We start from the raw sequence: 16546 nt of genomic DNA on the forward strand, positions 1-16546 counted from the left end.
CTGTTTATGCCTCATGTTGGATTGCACATTGTTACTCACACATTTAAGGGTTATGTCTTAATAAGTTCTTTTATACCAGTGTATTAGCCACGATCCTACAGTTGATTAGTTATATCATGGGACGGTACCACCAGACTCACTGACAATTACAAGATGCCAGAGGCAGAAGGAAAGTGGGGCCCATTAAAAAAAATCTAAAGGCACAAAACACAACAGAGTGGGGTTTCGTCTCATTGCCTAGCAGCTGCCGATTTGCCTTCTCATCTGTTTCTAAGTAATAGATATTGATGCTTCTTTGCTCAGCGCAGGCCTATTTTACATACAATTGCATGTGGTACATGGAATGGCATTTTTTCAGACCCCTTTCGGGGAAACTGTTAAAGCTAGGCTTGATGTCAGAAATCAGGATTCGGGGTTATTGCTGTGGCCAAGCCGCACCGCGGGTGTTCCTCACACTGTGCTCTTCCTGGGCAAAGGAAAACGTTCGCTTTTTTAATGAAACACTCCTGCCACTTCATCTCCTTCTCAGAATGACGGGCCAAGTTCTGAAAGCACTCTTAGGAGGGAAAAAAAAAACAACCCTCAACTCCTGTATCCTGAGCCACAGAGCAGCTGTGGCCATACCTGGTGGGGACGGGGGGGCGGGGGTGGGCAACAGGAAATGTTTAGAAAAGCATTTCTCATCTAAAGCCTGTTGTAGAGCCCTTTCCTGCAGGAGTGGGTCCCCCTCAGGCTTTTGTGACCACTTGCTGAATGGCAGCTTCCTTCTTAGCAGGAAACCTCTGTGCTGGAGGCCTCGGCTGTGTCACCCTATCTAGGACGCTCTTCATAGCTGGAAAGCTAAAAGGCACAGGACCAATCTAAGAGCCTCCTGGGCCCCAGGGGCTTTTACTTTGGGACATAAAATGTCAAAAATGTAGAAATGCACTGCCATCCCACAGCAAGATGGTGATATATGAGTGAATAATAGGTGACAATACATGGGTGTGGAAACTAGTTGACATATTATGTGTCATCAAGTGCCTTCATCTTGACGTTGAATTCTTTTCTCTGTGGTTCTGCCCCAGTACATTATTTCCTCCCAGGCGTTGTCTTTGGAGAGCTCTGGGTTCTGGGTCCTACTTCTTGGGGATTTGACGCAGACGGTGGGGCCTGAATGGTCGGAGGCCCTAGTCCTCACCTCTCTGATCCAGAATGAACCAACCTTAGAGGAAATGAAGAAAACCCTTACCTGCCCTTCAGTAAACCGGAAGGACTCTCACCTGTGTGCAAAAACGTACTGAGAAGGAGATTCCTTTTCTTTCTCTGTCAGCAAGCTCACTCACTCATTGACTCATTCAAGAAACATTTCATTGAAAAACTACCAAGTGCTAGTTATAGTGCTGGGCATTCAAGAAACAAAGGCAGATAGGACATAGTGCCTCCCCTGAGGAGCCCAGAGTCCCTCAGTCCCTCTCTCCCAGAGCTGGCTGCTCTCAGTCAGCCCTCAGGATCCCACCTATGCCTCCAGAGCCTTCTCGGACACCCTTAGCTATTGGCTGATTTGTATCCTCCAGAAATTCATATGTTTGAGTCCTAACTCCCAGTACCTCAGAATGTGACTGTATTTGGAAATAGGGCCTTTAAAGGGATAATTATGGTGGGGCGCCTGGGTGGCTCAGTCGGTTAAGCTCCCGACTTCGGTTCAGGTCATGATCTTACGCCCCATGAGTTCTAGCCCCGCGTCGGGCTCTGTGCTGACAGCTCAGAGCCCGGAGCCTGCTTCGGATTCTGTGTCTCCCTCTCTCTCTGGCCCTCCCCCCGTTCATGCTCTGTCTCTCTCTGTCTCAAAAATAAACGTTAAAAAAAAATTAAAAAAAAAAAGATAATTAAGGTTAAATGATGTCATCACGTGGCCCCTAATCTAACAAAAGTGGTGTCCTTAGGAGGAGAAATTAGTACAGACCCATCTACAAACCAAAGAGAGAGACCTCAGAAGGAAGGCATCCTGTGGACACGTTGATCTTACATTTGTAGACTTCAGAATGGTGAGAAGTAAGTTTCTGTTATTGAAACCACTCGGCCTGTGGTGCTCACAACAGTGAGTTGCCTCACACACACCAGCCCACTCGGAGGCCCAGAAGACACTGGGGTGTTTCTCAAGAGAAGGAGGAGGATGCTCAGCCAGCTCCCCCTCCATCTGGCAAGAGCTTCTGCCGGAAGGCAACCCCATGGTGCCCTTGCCCACACCTTCTTCAGCCTCATTCCTTCTCGGTCTGCTTCCTGCAGGTGTAGACAGACAGATTAGTAGTGCCTGGGGGATTTTGCTGAGGATACTGGGTTGGGTCCGGGTACCCTTTCCTTGGCGACAGTCATGGTTCTCTCTAGAGCTTCCTCTTTGTTATTCCTTGAGGAGAGGGGGCTGCCCTCCCCTGCAGCTGAGGCTGGGGGGAACTTTCACTTCTCATTTTCCTTGACCCCCCAGGCAGTGCTCGGGTCCTGTAAAGCTCTCAGGCTGGCTCCTGCCCTTTGGTGCCTCTTGCTGCTCCGAGGGTCTGTTCAGACCGTCCCCTCTGCTATGAGTGTCTTCTGGCGTTCACCAGCCTATCAGCTGCTCAGCCAGCAACTGTCCCACGAGAGATACGCCTAAGGCCCAACAGGCTGGTGGATGTGTGACAAAGGCTCTTCAAAAAACCAAGCAAAATAAAACCCCAAGTTGTCTCCTTTGGCACGTTTCATGGTGTAAATACACCCATTGTGGCCAATGTGAGGTCACTGAACGGGGAGCTGAATTGGGAAGAGATGTCTAGTAGCTGCGACAACAGTCATAAGTGGCCTCAAGAGGAAAGGACTTCGTGAAACATGGTAACTAGGGATGATGTTTGGGGTCTTTCTTACCTTTGTATTTTAATACAATTTAATTGTACGCTCATATGAGCGTATTAATTTTTAATAATGACCGTGTTTAACAACCAGCTCGTAAACTTTCCAGAAATTTAACAGTTGACTCTTCCAAGCCAGTAGGGGCTGGGTCCAGCACTCAGCTAGGGGAACAGCCCTCTGGGTGAAATAGAACGGTATGTGGATGCAGCAGAAGGGGCAGGCATGGTGAGCAAATGACCCTGGTCTGTAAGACTGTGAGTTGTGAATAAACAAACGAACCATCTGGAAGCTTCCAGTGGGACAGAGTGAGGAGACAGTGCCAGGGCCATGAAACATTTGCTGGGTTGTTGTTTTTTTATTATTATTATTTTTTTTAATGTTTATTTTTGTAAGAGAGAAAGACAGAGACAGAGCACGAGTGGGGGAGGGACAGAGAGAGGGAGACACAGAATCCAAAGCAGGCTCCAGGCTCTAAGCTGTCAGCACAGAGCCGGATGAAGGGCTCAAACTCACGAACCACGAGATCACGAACCGAGCTAAGTCCGACGCTTCACTGACTGAGCCACTCAGGCACCCCAACAGTGGCTGTTTTGAACGAGCCCTATGGCCACAGCCTGATACCTAGACAGCTGTAAGCCCTGTCACCATGCCCTGATGGTGCGTTTTTCCGCGTAGTTCTAGGTGGACTCCCGGGTGCTCGTCTCTATCCAGGTGGCCATAGGACAGCCTGGGCTTTGTCCGGGGCCTGTGTGAGTTTACGGGCCCAGGGAACACATGGGACACTGTGCAGGACTGGTTTTGAACCATAAGGAGCAGCAACGCTCTGTGCTGGGCTCTCCCACTCTCCTGTGTGATGCCACAGAGCAGGGTCACTTCCGGACTGACTTGTCTCCCAGCAGTCCACCCATCTGCTTCTTCCCGGGCTTGCATTAAAATGCTTTATTCAGGATAAATCTATCCCTTATTCCTTACATAACAGAGCATTTACTAAAATTGGCTATTGTAAATTCACCAAATTCATAATTGTATATTAAATCATTGCTATTAATTAAAAATATAAAGATTCCCTTTGTGATAGAATTGTGTCACAGTGAAAATCCAAAGAGCAGCCCGTAATTAAAATGTATATATATGTATATATAAACCAGTCTTAGCCAGTATGTATTAATAGCAATAAAGCCACAATTTCAAGGCCCGTACTTCTGCTGGGTCTAGAAAAGAAATATGATGGAAACAATAGGCTGGGATTACCTGCGTCAATTAAAGAAACGCAAAGCCATAAATGCCCATCTTTCCAGGAAGGCATCATAAACATGTAGCCTGTATTCTATAAATGCCTGCTCATTGATTAACTGATACTAAACCTCAAGCCTCTCAGCTTGGGCTGCTGGGGACAAGTGTAGGATTTTAATTCACAGGGACCGTGGGCAAACCAATTTGTCTTCTTTCCCAACAAGCATTTATCTTGATACGTATGCTTACACGTATGATATGGATCATATGTATGCTTACATACATATGTATATGACGTATAGGTCACATATGTACAAACATGTAGGACAGAGGGTTGGGGGCAGTGAAATATCTGGTTGAAAAAAGGAAAGCTTCAGTGAGCCGACTCCTGACAAACACACTGTGAATGTTTCACTTCGTGAAGACAGAGCATCCAGATCTGTGGCTTTGACTTTCAGACTCAGCTTTCCTGTCCGTGCGGTGGCCACGGCACCTCCGTGGTGAACGGGCTCGTGCCTGTTCACCCCCTGCACCATGTGCTGGGACCAAAGGGTCGCTCTGTGGGTGATTCATAAAGACCCAGATAAGAGAGGCTTTGGAAAGTGCAACACACACATTTCCTTTACTCCCAGCTCCTGCAAAGGCATTCCTCTCAGGTATTATTTTATTTTTTATTTTTTATTCAGGTATTCTTTTAATAGACGAGTGAGTTCCTGGATATTTCCAGAGGATGAGGCAAAGGTGTGCTGGGCCGGACCAAACGACCCAGGGTCCCAGCAACGTGTAGGCGTCGGGACCAGTAGGTGGTGGGAGGAGCAGTTTCCACTCTTGTCTCTTCTTCTTTTTTTTTTTTTTTCTAAATGTTTGTTTATTTTTGAAAGAGAGTGCCAGCAGAGGAGGGGCGGAGAAAGAGGGGGACAGAGGATCGGAAGCAGGCTCTGTGCTGATAGCAGAGAGCCAGCTACTGGGTTCGAACTCACAAACCAGGAGATGGTGACCTGAGCTGCAGTCAGATGCTAAACCGACTGAGCCACCCAGGCACCCCTTGACTTTTGTCTTTTCTAGGCATCAAGTTAAGAAATAAAGTGTGTTATGAACCCTGAAATGTTTTCTCAAGGACGAGCTACTATGGAATTCGCTGAGGTTCATGAGTTTATCAGTCGGTAGTCCTCATTTTGTGTTACTTTTCAAGAATCAAATTTATTGAGGTACAATTTACATACAATAAAATGGACACTTTTTTTTTTTTTTTTTTTTTAGTTTTTAAGTTGCAGTTATTTAACAGAGTGTGATATTAGTTTCAGGTGTACGATACAGTGATTCAACACTTCCCTCCGGTGCTCATCACAGAAGTGCACTCCTTAATCCCCATCACCTAATTTACCCATCCCCCAACCCACCTCCTCTCTGGTTGGAACCATCAGTCCGTAGTTAAGAGTCCGTTTCTTGGTTTGCCTCTCTCTTGCTTCCACCCTCCCCATGATTGTTTGTTTTGTTTCTTAAATTTCACATATGAGTGGGCGCCTGGGTGGCTCAGTCATTAAGCATCTGACTTTGGCTCAGGTCATGATCTCATGGTTCATGAGTTCGAGTCCCACATTGGGTGAGCTCATGCCCCACTTGGGGTGAGCTGGAGCCCCACTTTGGGTGAGCACAAGCCCCGCTTCTCTCTCTCTCCCTCCCTCTTTCTCTGTCCCTCACTTAGTTGCACGCTCTCTCTCTCAAAAAAAATTCCACCTATGACTGAAATAAATCGTATGGTTATTTGTCTTTCCGTGACTTATTTCACTTGCCTTTATACCGTCTAGCTCCATCCATGTCGTTGCAAATGGCAAGATTTCGTTCTCTTTTATGGCTGAATAATATTCCATTGTACACACACCACATCTTTATCCATTCATCTATCGGTGAACACTTGAGCTGTTTCCATAGTTTTGCTATTGTAGACACTGCTGGTATAAACATTGGGGTACATGTATCCCTTCGTATTAGTGTTTTTGTATTCTTTGGGTAAATACCTAGAGGTGCAATTGCTGGGTCGTAAGGTAGTTTCATCTTTAACTTTTTGAGGAAACTGTATACTGTTTTCCAGAGTGGCTGCACCAGTTTGAAAATGCACACATTTAAAATACATGGTTCGGTGAGTTTTGGCAAATGCATCTACCATGAAACCATCACTCTAATCAATATATAGATCACTCCCATCGCCTAAAATATGCCTTGTGTCCAGTGGTATACTGGTAAATATTTAACAGCAGGCTCTGGGAAAAAATGTTTTATTTTAACATCTATTTCTTTAACGTAAATAATTGAACATACTAAAAGTATAAACTTTACTGATGTAGAGGATGTTTGTTCCATAATTGATAAATAGTAATAAACTGTATGATATTCTTCATTGTAAATTGTACATATTCAGTTGATTATCACAAACTGTTTTCGCTGAGTTTTGCCAGAGTCTTGTATCTCTAGCCAGCCAGTGGTTTCAGGGAACTGGTGTAGTTGCCACTTTCGTTTACTTTGAGGAGGAGTAAGACAAAAGGGAAACACAACGTTTGTTGGAAAAATCGCTTGTCTGTCAATGACACAAGCAACTTCTTTGCCGAATCAGATTATAAGTTCTGAATGTTGGAAGACTATTTTCTCAATTTTGCGGTGCAAGTCACAATGTAACAGCTATACACACTACTCACTTTTCAGTTCAAATGGCATGGTTAGCATTTTCCCCAACGCTTTGTTTGGTCTAGACAATTTTAAAAATTAAATCAAGGCATGATTTGTAAAGCTTGCCCGTTTCCAGGCAGAGAGATTTCTGTGTGTCAGAAATCTTTGCCTACTCCATGGTCCCAAAGGTTCTTCCTGTATTTTCTTCTAGAAACTTTCTAGTTTCAGCTTTTACATGCAGGTCTCTGATGCGTTTCAAGTCAGTTTTTATGGACAATGTGAGGTAAGGATAGAGCTTCAGATACCCAATTTTATCACCATCATGTGGGTCTATGTCTGGATTTCTGTTATGTTCCATTTATCTATACATCTATCTTTATGCCTCCATAAATCCTCCAACTTTGTTCTTTTTCAAAATTATTTTGGCTCTTCTAGATCCTTTGAATATCCACATAAATTTTTGAATCAGCTTATAAATTTCTACATAAAGGCCCTATTGGGGTTTTGACTTGAATTGCATGAGTCTGTAAATCAATTTGGGCAGAATGGACATCTTAACAAATATTGGGTCTCCCCACCCATTAGAGGTAGGGATTTCTGCATGTATTCCAATCTTCTTTAAATGTTGCAGTTTTCAACGTAGGTGTCCAGCACAAATTTCATTCCTAAGTATTTTATGTTATCTTGATCTGATTCCTGTCACTATAGATTATTTTTGATGCTATTTTAAAACATCGTTTCCCAGTGATTTGTTGTTAGGTCCTAGAATGGGACATGGTGACGGTAAGAAAACAGAGTGTCATATTCACCTTTGTGGGTTTCCATTAAGCACGGCGTCTATAGTGGATGGCAATAATGTCTGTAAAGCGAGTTAAATTCTGCTCCTGTGTGTATGCATGTGTCAGACACGTTCTCTGATTTCAAGAATTTTGTTCGGTAAGACTGCTTATAAAGAGTGACTTTCCAAGAAAGTGGATCCTCTCTCTTTTCATTCTCCTCTTTCCTGAAGGCAAGAGATGCTTGGATGGATCCAGTTCTTCTGTCCCTTTATCTATTTCTGGGCAAAATGAATGTGAATGGAGTATTACAAAGAAAAACCGGGATATTCTCAGTTGGACCAGAGCACTGGAAATATGCACAGACTTTTCTTTATCCTGTGTTTTTCTGACAGGCTCCGAGTCTTATTCCAGGAACTCAGCCTAGCAGGACAGCCAGCTTTCAGAGGGCTTTCTCTGGCCCTTGCCTGAGGTCATTGGATATCCTACCGTTTGAACATATTATGTGATAAAATCTTTCAGGAGCGATAGTTCACATCTATCACCTGGAACCCTTTCTGTCCGCCTTAGTGGAGGCTCCAGGATGTGTTTACCCTTTGTTATGGTTTCCAATATGCAGGGAGGTCAGTGCTCTGTGTGCCTGGAATGCTGGGCTGGTGTTCTCAGAACACCCATCTGGAAGACATTGGAGAGTCATCCCAGGATAAGAACTTGATTAAGGGTTGGAGATAGCCCAGGAAGCTTCCCAGGTACCAGTCCAAAAGCAATGGGAAGATATCACTGAAACACATCAGAAATGTGCTGCCAGCGAACTTAATTCTTCACATTACTGGCAACATGTAAATTGCTTCTGTCGTGGAGGGAATCCGCCTGATGCAGGGGCAGCCTCCCATTTTGCAGCTGTCGGTGCAGAGCCCCCTGAGGCCAGCTGGACGGTGCCTGCACTCATCTGGGATCATGCCAGATGGGGCCCCTTTCGCTGGAAACAAATGAGTTATTTATGATCCACATTTTAATTGGTATAATAAGCCTCCAAAGAAGTTGTGTGGTTTGGAAATAGACATGAACTTATTTCTGTTTCTACAGAAATTTCGTATTTTTTATTTAAAAATCAGAGAGGGCTCCTGGGCGGCTCAGTCAGTTGAGCATCCGACTCTTGATTTCGGCTCAGGGCATGATCCCAGGGTCATGGGATCGAGCCCCGTGTGGGGTTCTGTGCTGAGTGTGGAGCCTGCTTAAGATCCTCTCTCTCTCTCTCTCTCTCTCTCTCTCTCTCTCTCTCTCTCTCCCTCCCCCTCCCCCTCCCTCTCCCTCCCTCCCTCCCTCCCTCCTCCACTGCCCCTCTGCCCTGCTCCCACGCTCTCTAAAAATAAAAAATAATAAAAATAAAAGAGTATCAGTTTGGAAAGCTACCTATTTATCCACCACGCCCAGGTGCTCAAGAAAGGTGACGTCTGGTGTGGGTCTCCTGCCTGCCCTAGTCTTCAGGTCCCCGAAAAGGGAAGCGGTAGGTTACACGGCCAAAGGGGTGGGGCCTGAGGAGTCACCACAGTCTTTCTCACTGTCCACCTCTGCCTGGAGGCCCCCTCTTGTCTTCCCTTCACCTCCCACCCACTGAGGACAGGGAAGCAAGTGCTGAATGAGGGACAAAAGGTCTCAGATCCTTGGCTCTCCTGCTTTCTGGCTACTGGACAGGAGAGCTCAGTGCATGCCAGGCCAGAGACCCCACTGGGAGTTAGTTTCCTCTGTGGTAAGGACTCTTTCCCCCAGGGGTCACATGGTATTAGGCAGGGGCGGTGCCTAGTGGTTCCCTGGACTCTGCCCAGGGCACGTAGGTGTGTGGTCTAGGACCTTGGCAAGGCCTGGAAGAGGGAAGGGGCCGGGACCCTTGGCCAGGTGCTGGAAGTGGTGGGATGTGGACTGAGGGGACTGGGAACAAGCAGACACCCCCCAAGTTGCACAGTGACATAAAGCGCTGGTGTCACTTACCTGGAAGACACGCTCAGCACTTCTCTTTACCAGCCATTTATGGGATTAATTTTGTAACAGAGGCATTGGCACAGTAGACAGCACGTTGGGGGGCACCTGGGTGGCTCAGGCAGTTAAGTGTCTGACTTTTGATTTCGGCTCAGGTCATGATCTCAAGGTTCGTGGGTTTGAGCCCTGCCTCGGGCTCTGCACTGAAGCCTGAAACCTGCTTGGGACTCTCTCTCTCTCCCTCTCTCTCTGCCCCTCCCCCGCTTGTTCTCCAAACAAACAAACAAACAAACGTTGGGGCGGGGGGGGGGGGGGGGGAGGAGAAAGCACATTAAGTTTTATGTAGCACCTGTTACTCTCCCAAGTCATAAGATCCAAAATGCCAGTGGTTAATCCAGACCTCTCAAATGAACTGGGGTTAACAAACGCTCTGCGGACAGAATCTCCAGAATGTGGGTGGTGCTCAGTTTTCCGTGTTCAGCCCTCCCTCCGCCAAGTGGGGGTCAGAGGTTTTGCACAATGCCCCCTCCCTCCAGTGGGAACCCCAGCTCACCAAGTTGGGGAGCCAGGTTCTGTGGGTGCCACCCTGATTCTGTCCTGGGCTCGGCATCCGCAGTTCTCTGCAGGAACGGGCAGGAGAGGATAGAGACCTTAACACACAGAAATGTCCAAAGGTCTGTCTTTGTTTAAATAATTTTTAAAAATTAATTTGTTATTGAGAGAGAGAGAGGGAGAACAAGCTGGGGAGGAGCAGAGAAGAGGGAGACACAGAATCCTAAACGGCTCCAGGCTCTGAGCTGTCAGCACAGAGCCCAACGCAGAACTGGAACCCACAAACCAAGAGATCGTGACCTAAGCCAAAGTTGGACGCTTAACTGACTGAGCCACCCTGGTGCCCCCAAACGTCTCTCTTTCACATCGGGGCTAACCTTCTCTGGCTAAACTCTTGTTTCTGAGTTGTCCTCAGAATTATGGCTCCTTCCAGTCTTTCTTCTTCTCCAGGGTTCTGCTGTGGTCGGGGAAGCAGAGGCTGGGCAGGTGAGTGGGTGCCCCCCTCCCACAGCCCTGCCGCACACAGGGGGACCATCTTCTTGCTCTTTGAGGAGCCTTCAGCCATATGGGGCACAGGCTTGTCTGTAAGGAGACTCAGGGAGGAAACCCAGAGAGAGGCAGTATTATTTGGCTGCTTGGTAGCTACATAAACATCCTTTTCGGAAGGAAAAAGAAAAGAAAAAGACAAAAGTATTTTTCCCGGTACGTCCGCATTTTAGAGATAGCAGATATTTGTCTAGGAATTGTTTTACCAGAAGTGGAGTGATGCCACCCACCATGTAAGTCCCGTGTCCCAGCCCCCAGAGAGGTAAAAGTCAGGGACGCGTTGAAAGGGACCTCCTTGTTGCCTGGAAAACCAACGAAGTGTTTTCCAGGTAGTAAGATCATATAGATAATAATACGTGGTGAAACTGTATAGACCTAAAATTCAGTAAAATGGAGCAGCGAGGCTGGGAGGGGGAGCTTTACCACTCAACATCAATTACAGGAAGAATTGTCAATTACAGAGCCCTACAGAAAAATCCTCAACAGGAAAGAATGATCAATTACAGGTCCCATCAGGGAAAGACGTACATGGCATCTCTTACAGATTCTGTTATTCCTGAATAAACCCTTTTTTTTTTTTTTTTGCTAGTAAAATAACTGTTCTTATTTATTTATTTAGCCTGACTATTTCACTATTAAGGTCAACTACTTGATGGGCTGTGAGCTAAGAACTCCACCCTCAACTCCAGGAGTGCACAGAGCCTAGGACTGAGCTAGCCTGCAGGTGTCCAGGCCACAGGGACCCTCCTGGGGCCAAGGAGGAAAGGTGAGGCTTTCCTGAACTTGGGAGGGCTGCACCTGCTGCAGCCCTCTTGCCCTGAGGTGAAGCCAGATGCTAGGAAGTGTCCAGAAAAGTTTCAGGATTCACTGGTTGGACCAACTTGGGTTATTGGCCAAAGCAGCAGATGTCCACCGTAATTCTTGGAATCTCCATAATTTATAATAGAAACAGAGTTCTCACTTGTTTAACTATTGCTGTAAAAGTTACGGCTTAAACTTTCAATAGTTTATTATGTCTTATAATTTTTTAGGTTGACTACTTGGTACTTTCGCTGATTTCACTTGAGACCATTTATGGGTCTGTATTCAGCTGGTGAGTCAGGTGTGCTGACGGCCAGCGAGTGTCAAGCAGTTAGTGCTGGCCCCTCGGTTCTTTTCCAGTGGCCCCATCCAGTGGCTTGTCTTTCTTAAGTGGCAGTGTTGAAGCTACCTTCCAGGAGAACAAATATTGAAATTGCTGTGCTCAAGAATCACACAATGTCCCTCCCACACATTCTATTAGCCAAAGTAAGTTAGAGGACAGCCCAGGTATGAAGAGCTGAGCAAATGAACACTACCTCTTTATGGAAGGAGGCATAAAATATTGTGGCTTTGCTTTTAGTCCGGACAGCTGTTTTTTCGAAGTATAGCTATGTTCCCAAATTTTGACATATAATGCTCTTACTGTCCTCTGTTTATAGCTGGTGACTTTTGTTGGTTTCCAGTTGGACCAGGGAAGTGACTGTATGTTTACAGGTTACTGGTATTTTTGTTGGTTTAACTAATCATTTTGCTATTTTTTTTTTCCATAGTGGTAAGAGCATGAGCCCTGTTATTTGGGGGAATTAATTTAGGTGTTTTTGTTTTTGTTTTTGGTAGCATAGTATATGGTTATTTTTTGTCTATTACCATAGACTTTTGAAAAGATTGTGGGTCTTTTGTTGTTGTTGAAGAGATAAGGAAATTGATAGATTTATCACTTTATATTTTTCAAATATCCTATATCCACTTGTCTAGTGTATCCTGGCACTTTCCTACAGGACTCTTGTGGCAGGCAGGCTTGGGATGCATTATGTTGGGTAGGTGAGGAGGAGCTAAAAGAAATCAAGAAATGGTTTCCATTTGGGGATGGAGGAGGATCTCTGGAGTAGGGGGGAGGTACGTGTGTTTTATACTCTTAACAATGATCACAACCGGGGCGCCTGGGTGGCTCAGTCGGTTAGGCGTCCTACTTCGGCTCAGGTCATGATCTCACGGTTCGTGGGTTCGAGCCCCGTGTCGGGTTCTGTGCTGACAGCTCAGAGCCTGAAGCCTGTGTCAGATTCTGTGTCTCCCTCTCTCTCTGCCCCTCCCCCACTCACACTCTGTCTCTCTCTGTCTCAAAAATAAATAAACATTAAAAAAAATTTTTTTTAAAAAACAGTGATCACAACCAGTGTAATAGGAGGGCTTATTTCCAAAGAGATAAGTTGGGTGGCTCGGTTGGGCATCCGACCCTTGGTTTTAGCCCAGGTCATGATCTCCTGGTTCATGGGATCAAGCCCCACATTGGGCTCCATGCTGACATTGAGGAGCCTGCTTGGGATTCTCTGTCTCCCTCTCTCTGCTTCCCCCCTGCTCATGCACACACTCTTTGAAAAGAAAGAAAAGGAGGGAGGGAGGGAGGGAAGGAAGGAAGGAACGAAGGAAGGAAGGACAGAAGGAAGGAAGGAACGAACCCAACAGTCATTTGTAACATACTGCTCTAAGTAGAAAAAACAGTTTATGAATGACTGGTAGAAAGAATTTCAATGTCAAACTTAGAGCTGCCTTAAAAAAATCCGCATTGAGACAGTGAGTTGATGCAAACATTCTGTATCCGGGAAAAATACTCTTCTTGTGACTTCTAACACTCAACAAAATAAAATTGTGCTTTTGAGAGGGACCATCCTGTGCTGTGACTTGTGCCAAGGTTCGGGTTAGGTTGACTGGAGGGAGGGCTTCAGGCAGGAGAAGGAATGGGACTTAGAGGTGGGATAACTTGGCAAATGCTACAGGCAACGAGACCTTGTTGGGAGCACAGTTACGTATCAGAATAGTAGGGATTCTGAAGGGTGAGCTACTATGTTGTGTGGACAATGGAATGCTGGTGACTTTTTCAAAAGCAGAACCACTTATTTATAATGAATAGTATTAGTTCAAATATTTGGCCAGATAATACCTCTTCAGCATCACATGGGCCTTCAGGTCTATATCTCAAGTATTCATAAGAAAGAGTGAGGAATCATTTCTAATTCTTTCTTATTATTATTTCTTAGATTTCTTCACATTATAAGAAAAATTCTTTTTCAGAGGTTGCTCGCTTTTCTAGATTAAATACGGAGGCAATACTGCAGCTGCAGGAGAAACCAAGGGATTGCTTCCCACGTAAGCCGAGTGGGACGAAAACCTATAACGATCTGCTACGAACTGCAAGGCAAAAAACCAAAGAGCGCCGTGCACGGTACCCTCACTAAGTGAAGTGTAAGGTGTCATTACCCACTTGACATTCCCACTACATCATGAGAGCAATTCAAGTTTGGGGAAAATAGTTTAATGTATTGCTCAGAAACAAAAGTTGTTTCTGTCTTCCCATCTCCAACAAGGCGGTGGCTCTGAGGTCCAGCGCCGCCATGCAGCCTCCATTCTGTCCCACACTCACGAGAGAGGGTCCGGAGCGGGCCGGGCGTCCAGGGTGGTGAACTGGTAGTCCCGTTTGACCTCACCGCCATCGCAGTAGCCGATGACCTATCTGACTTCTGGCCCACAAGGGTGGATGATCCAATCGTGCCTGTCAAAAGCCAACTTGTACCCCACCCAGGAATGAATTCTTGCCCTTGGTGAATACCTCCGAACCGGATGAGTGATGGAGCACGAAGGATGTTCGGCGGCATGAATGGCTTCCTACTTCCGGATCTCCTTCCGGGCTTGCTCGTTATTCTGATTGTGAATTCTGATGATATTATGCTGTCTTTCTGACTAATACCCTCATCCTTCCATTTCCACCCTTCCCGTACCATCGCATTCCAGAGCACCTGTTCTGAAGGATAAACCCACTTATTCTCCGAATCTGCTCTCGGAATGGATGAGTCCTCTCTCAGAGTAAACAGTGCAAATGGCTCATCGGTGGGGGGTGGGGGGGGTGGGGGAGGGCAGCGTCCGATCAGGTGGTGGCATCAGATGAGAATCTAGGTGCTCCTTATTCTCGGCCACAGTGCCCGTAACAGGACATCCCATGGACTCACACACGCAATCCTGCCCTGGCGAGCAGGCACAGGGCTCATTTTGTTCTCACAAGATGGGTCACATGCTCTGCACTGGACAGCCTTTCATTTTCCCTTCATGCATGGGACATCCTGATGGTGGGGACGCCATCCGATGATCTGAAGCATGTGAGGTCTGAACTGTAACAGTGGGGTAGATGCAGACAAATCCACGATTGGAACCGTGGCGCTGAATCCAAACAATTCTGACTCCTGTCCTGGGCCGCTGTCGGGAGCCTCTAACTGCCTTCTCTCTCTCGGTCACCATTGTCGCAGTCACTGCTGGCGCTCGAGTACACCTCTCCAGAGTTTAGTTTTCACAGGAGAGGGACTGCATGGCTTGTCCTTGGTCCTGTGTCATGATTTCTGTGGTGTCCCTGGACTCTTAATGAGTGAAGAACCTTTTATGGAAACACTGGAGCACCGCTCCAGTTGTGGCAAACCGTAATTAGCTTTTTTTGTCTTCTGAAAATGTTGGCTCATTGATGGTTCAATGTGACCCGTTTACTTGCCAGAGAGATGCAAATCTGAGGCCGCTTAAGAATTCAAGAATGAATTCCCTGGGGGATGTCTTTCTGTGGTCAAGGTAATGACCAGTTCAATAAAGGGCCAAGCATAATCATGACGTAGAATAAAATGCATTATGCAGGGTGGTCCAAACCCTGAGAAGGTCTTGAACTACTGTGCACATCTTGATTGCTAATTGGAAAAAGGTGTTTCAGCCCAGAAACCATTGAAATATGCGAACTGAGAGGCATCGGTTATGGAAATTAAAATCAAAGGCATCGAGCTTCACATTTCTGATTACATATTCAAACCACAAAATTACAGTGTATAAAATCAATTTTTATTATAGTCATAAGTAGTAATTAGACATAGACTTTTAAAATTCAAATCATATTTGTATTAGATGAAATTTCTCCACTTCTTTACCCCCACGCAGAAAAAGATCTGAATGGGAAACGGCTGCCAGAGGCTGCTTATCTTACAGGTAGTCCTTAAAATAGCTCAGCTGTAACCCACTCAGTTTGATGGGGACACACTGGGGAAAAAAAATGAAGAGGTTGTCTCCCTTCAAATATTGTACCATTTATGTTCGCAGCTGCTAGTTTTTCGAGCTTCCGACGTTTCATCAAGGAATTGATGCCAGAGAAAGGGGAAAAGAAAACGAGGGTGGGGTAGAGAAGGGGTAGGGAGGTAAAACAGCAAAGACCAGTTCTTCACCAGAGTAAGTAAGAGGGGCTGGGAAGCAGTGAAAACCCTAGCACCCAGATTGTGGTCTCTAAATACCATTCCCTACCTAAAGGAAACAAGGCTACTTGGAAAATAGTGGATTCCAGGTCTGGAGCAGAAAAGGTACAAACAAAACCTGGAATGCCTTGTTCCCAAAGGCAAGGACATGCCCCAGGATTGATGAGAACATGGCAAAAGGACACAGGAACTAGCTTTGGAGACATCCCCACTGGGCAGATCTGGGGGTTGTAACACATTGGACGAAAAATAGTTTGAGTCATACTAATCCTGATCCTCATGCCCCTAAAATGAATGACAATGAATAAATGTAGAAGAAATGGTAAAACTAGAAAATCACTCTTTTGCAACAAGTTTTTGTCATAATGGATTCATAGAAAACTTATACTGGTGGATGCTAAACCACTGAGTTTAGAGGGGGAGAGAGACAGAGAGAGAGAGAGAGAGAGAGAGAGAGAGAGAGAGAGAAAGAGAAAGAGAAAGGGAGAGAGAGAATCCCAAGGAGGCTCCACAGCCAGAGCCAGCGTGAGGCCTGAAGCAGGGCTTGATCCTATGAGCCTGGGATCATGACCGGAGCCGAAATCAAAAGTCAGATAGTCAACTGTCCTTTGTTCTTAGGATTCACAGGCTGAAGTCCTTAGGAGT

The 16546-nt window shown here is 46.0% G+C and overlaps 1 pseudogene; it reads right to left on the bottom strand.

The window, feature by feature from the left end:
• Positions 1–13952: 13952 nt before the first annotated feature.
• On the bottom strand, positions 13953–14918 carry LOC109251583 (holocytochrome c-type synthase-like; annotated as a pseudogene).
• Positions 14919–16546: the final 1628 nt, after the last annotated feature.

The sequence above is a fragment of the Panthera pardus genome, unplaced genomic scaffold (assembly GCF_024362965.1).
Source record: "Panthera pardus isolate Hobbes unplaced genomic scaffold, ASM2436296v1 HiC_scaffold_18, whole genome shotgun sequence".
In the NCBI taxonomy this organism is placed as follows: domain Eukaryota; kingdom Metazoa; phylum Chordata; class Mammalia; order Carnivora; family Felidae; genus Panthera; species Panthera pardus.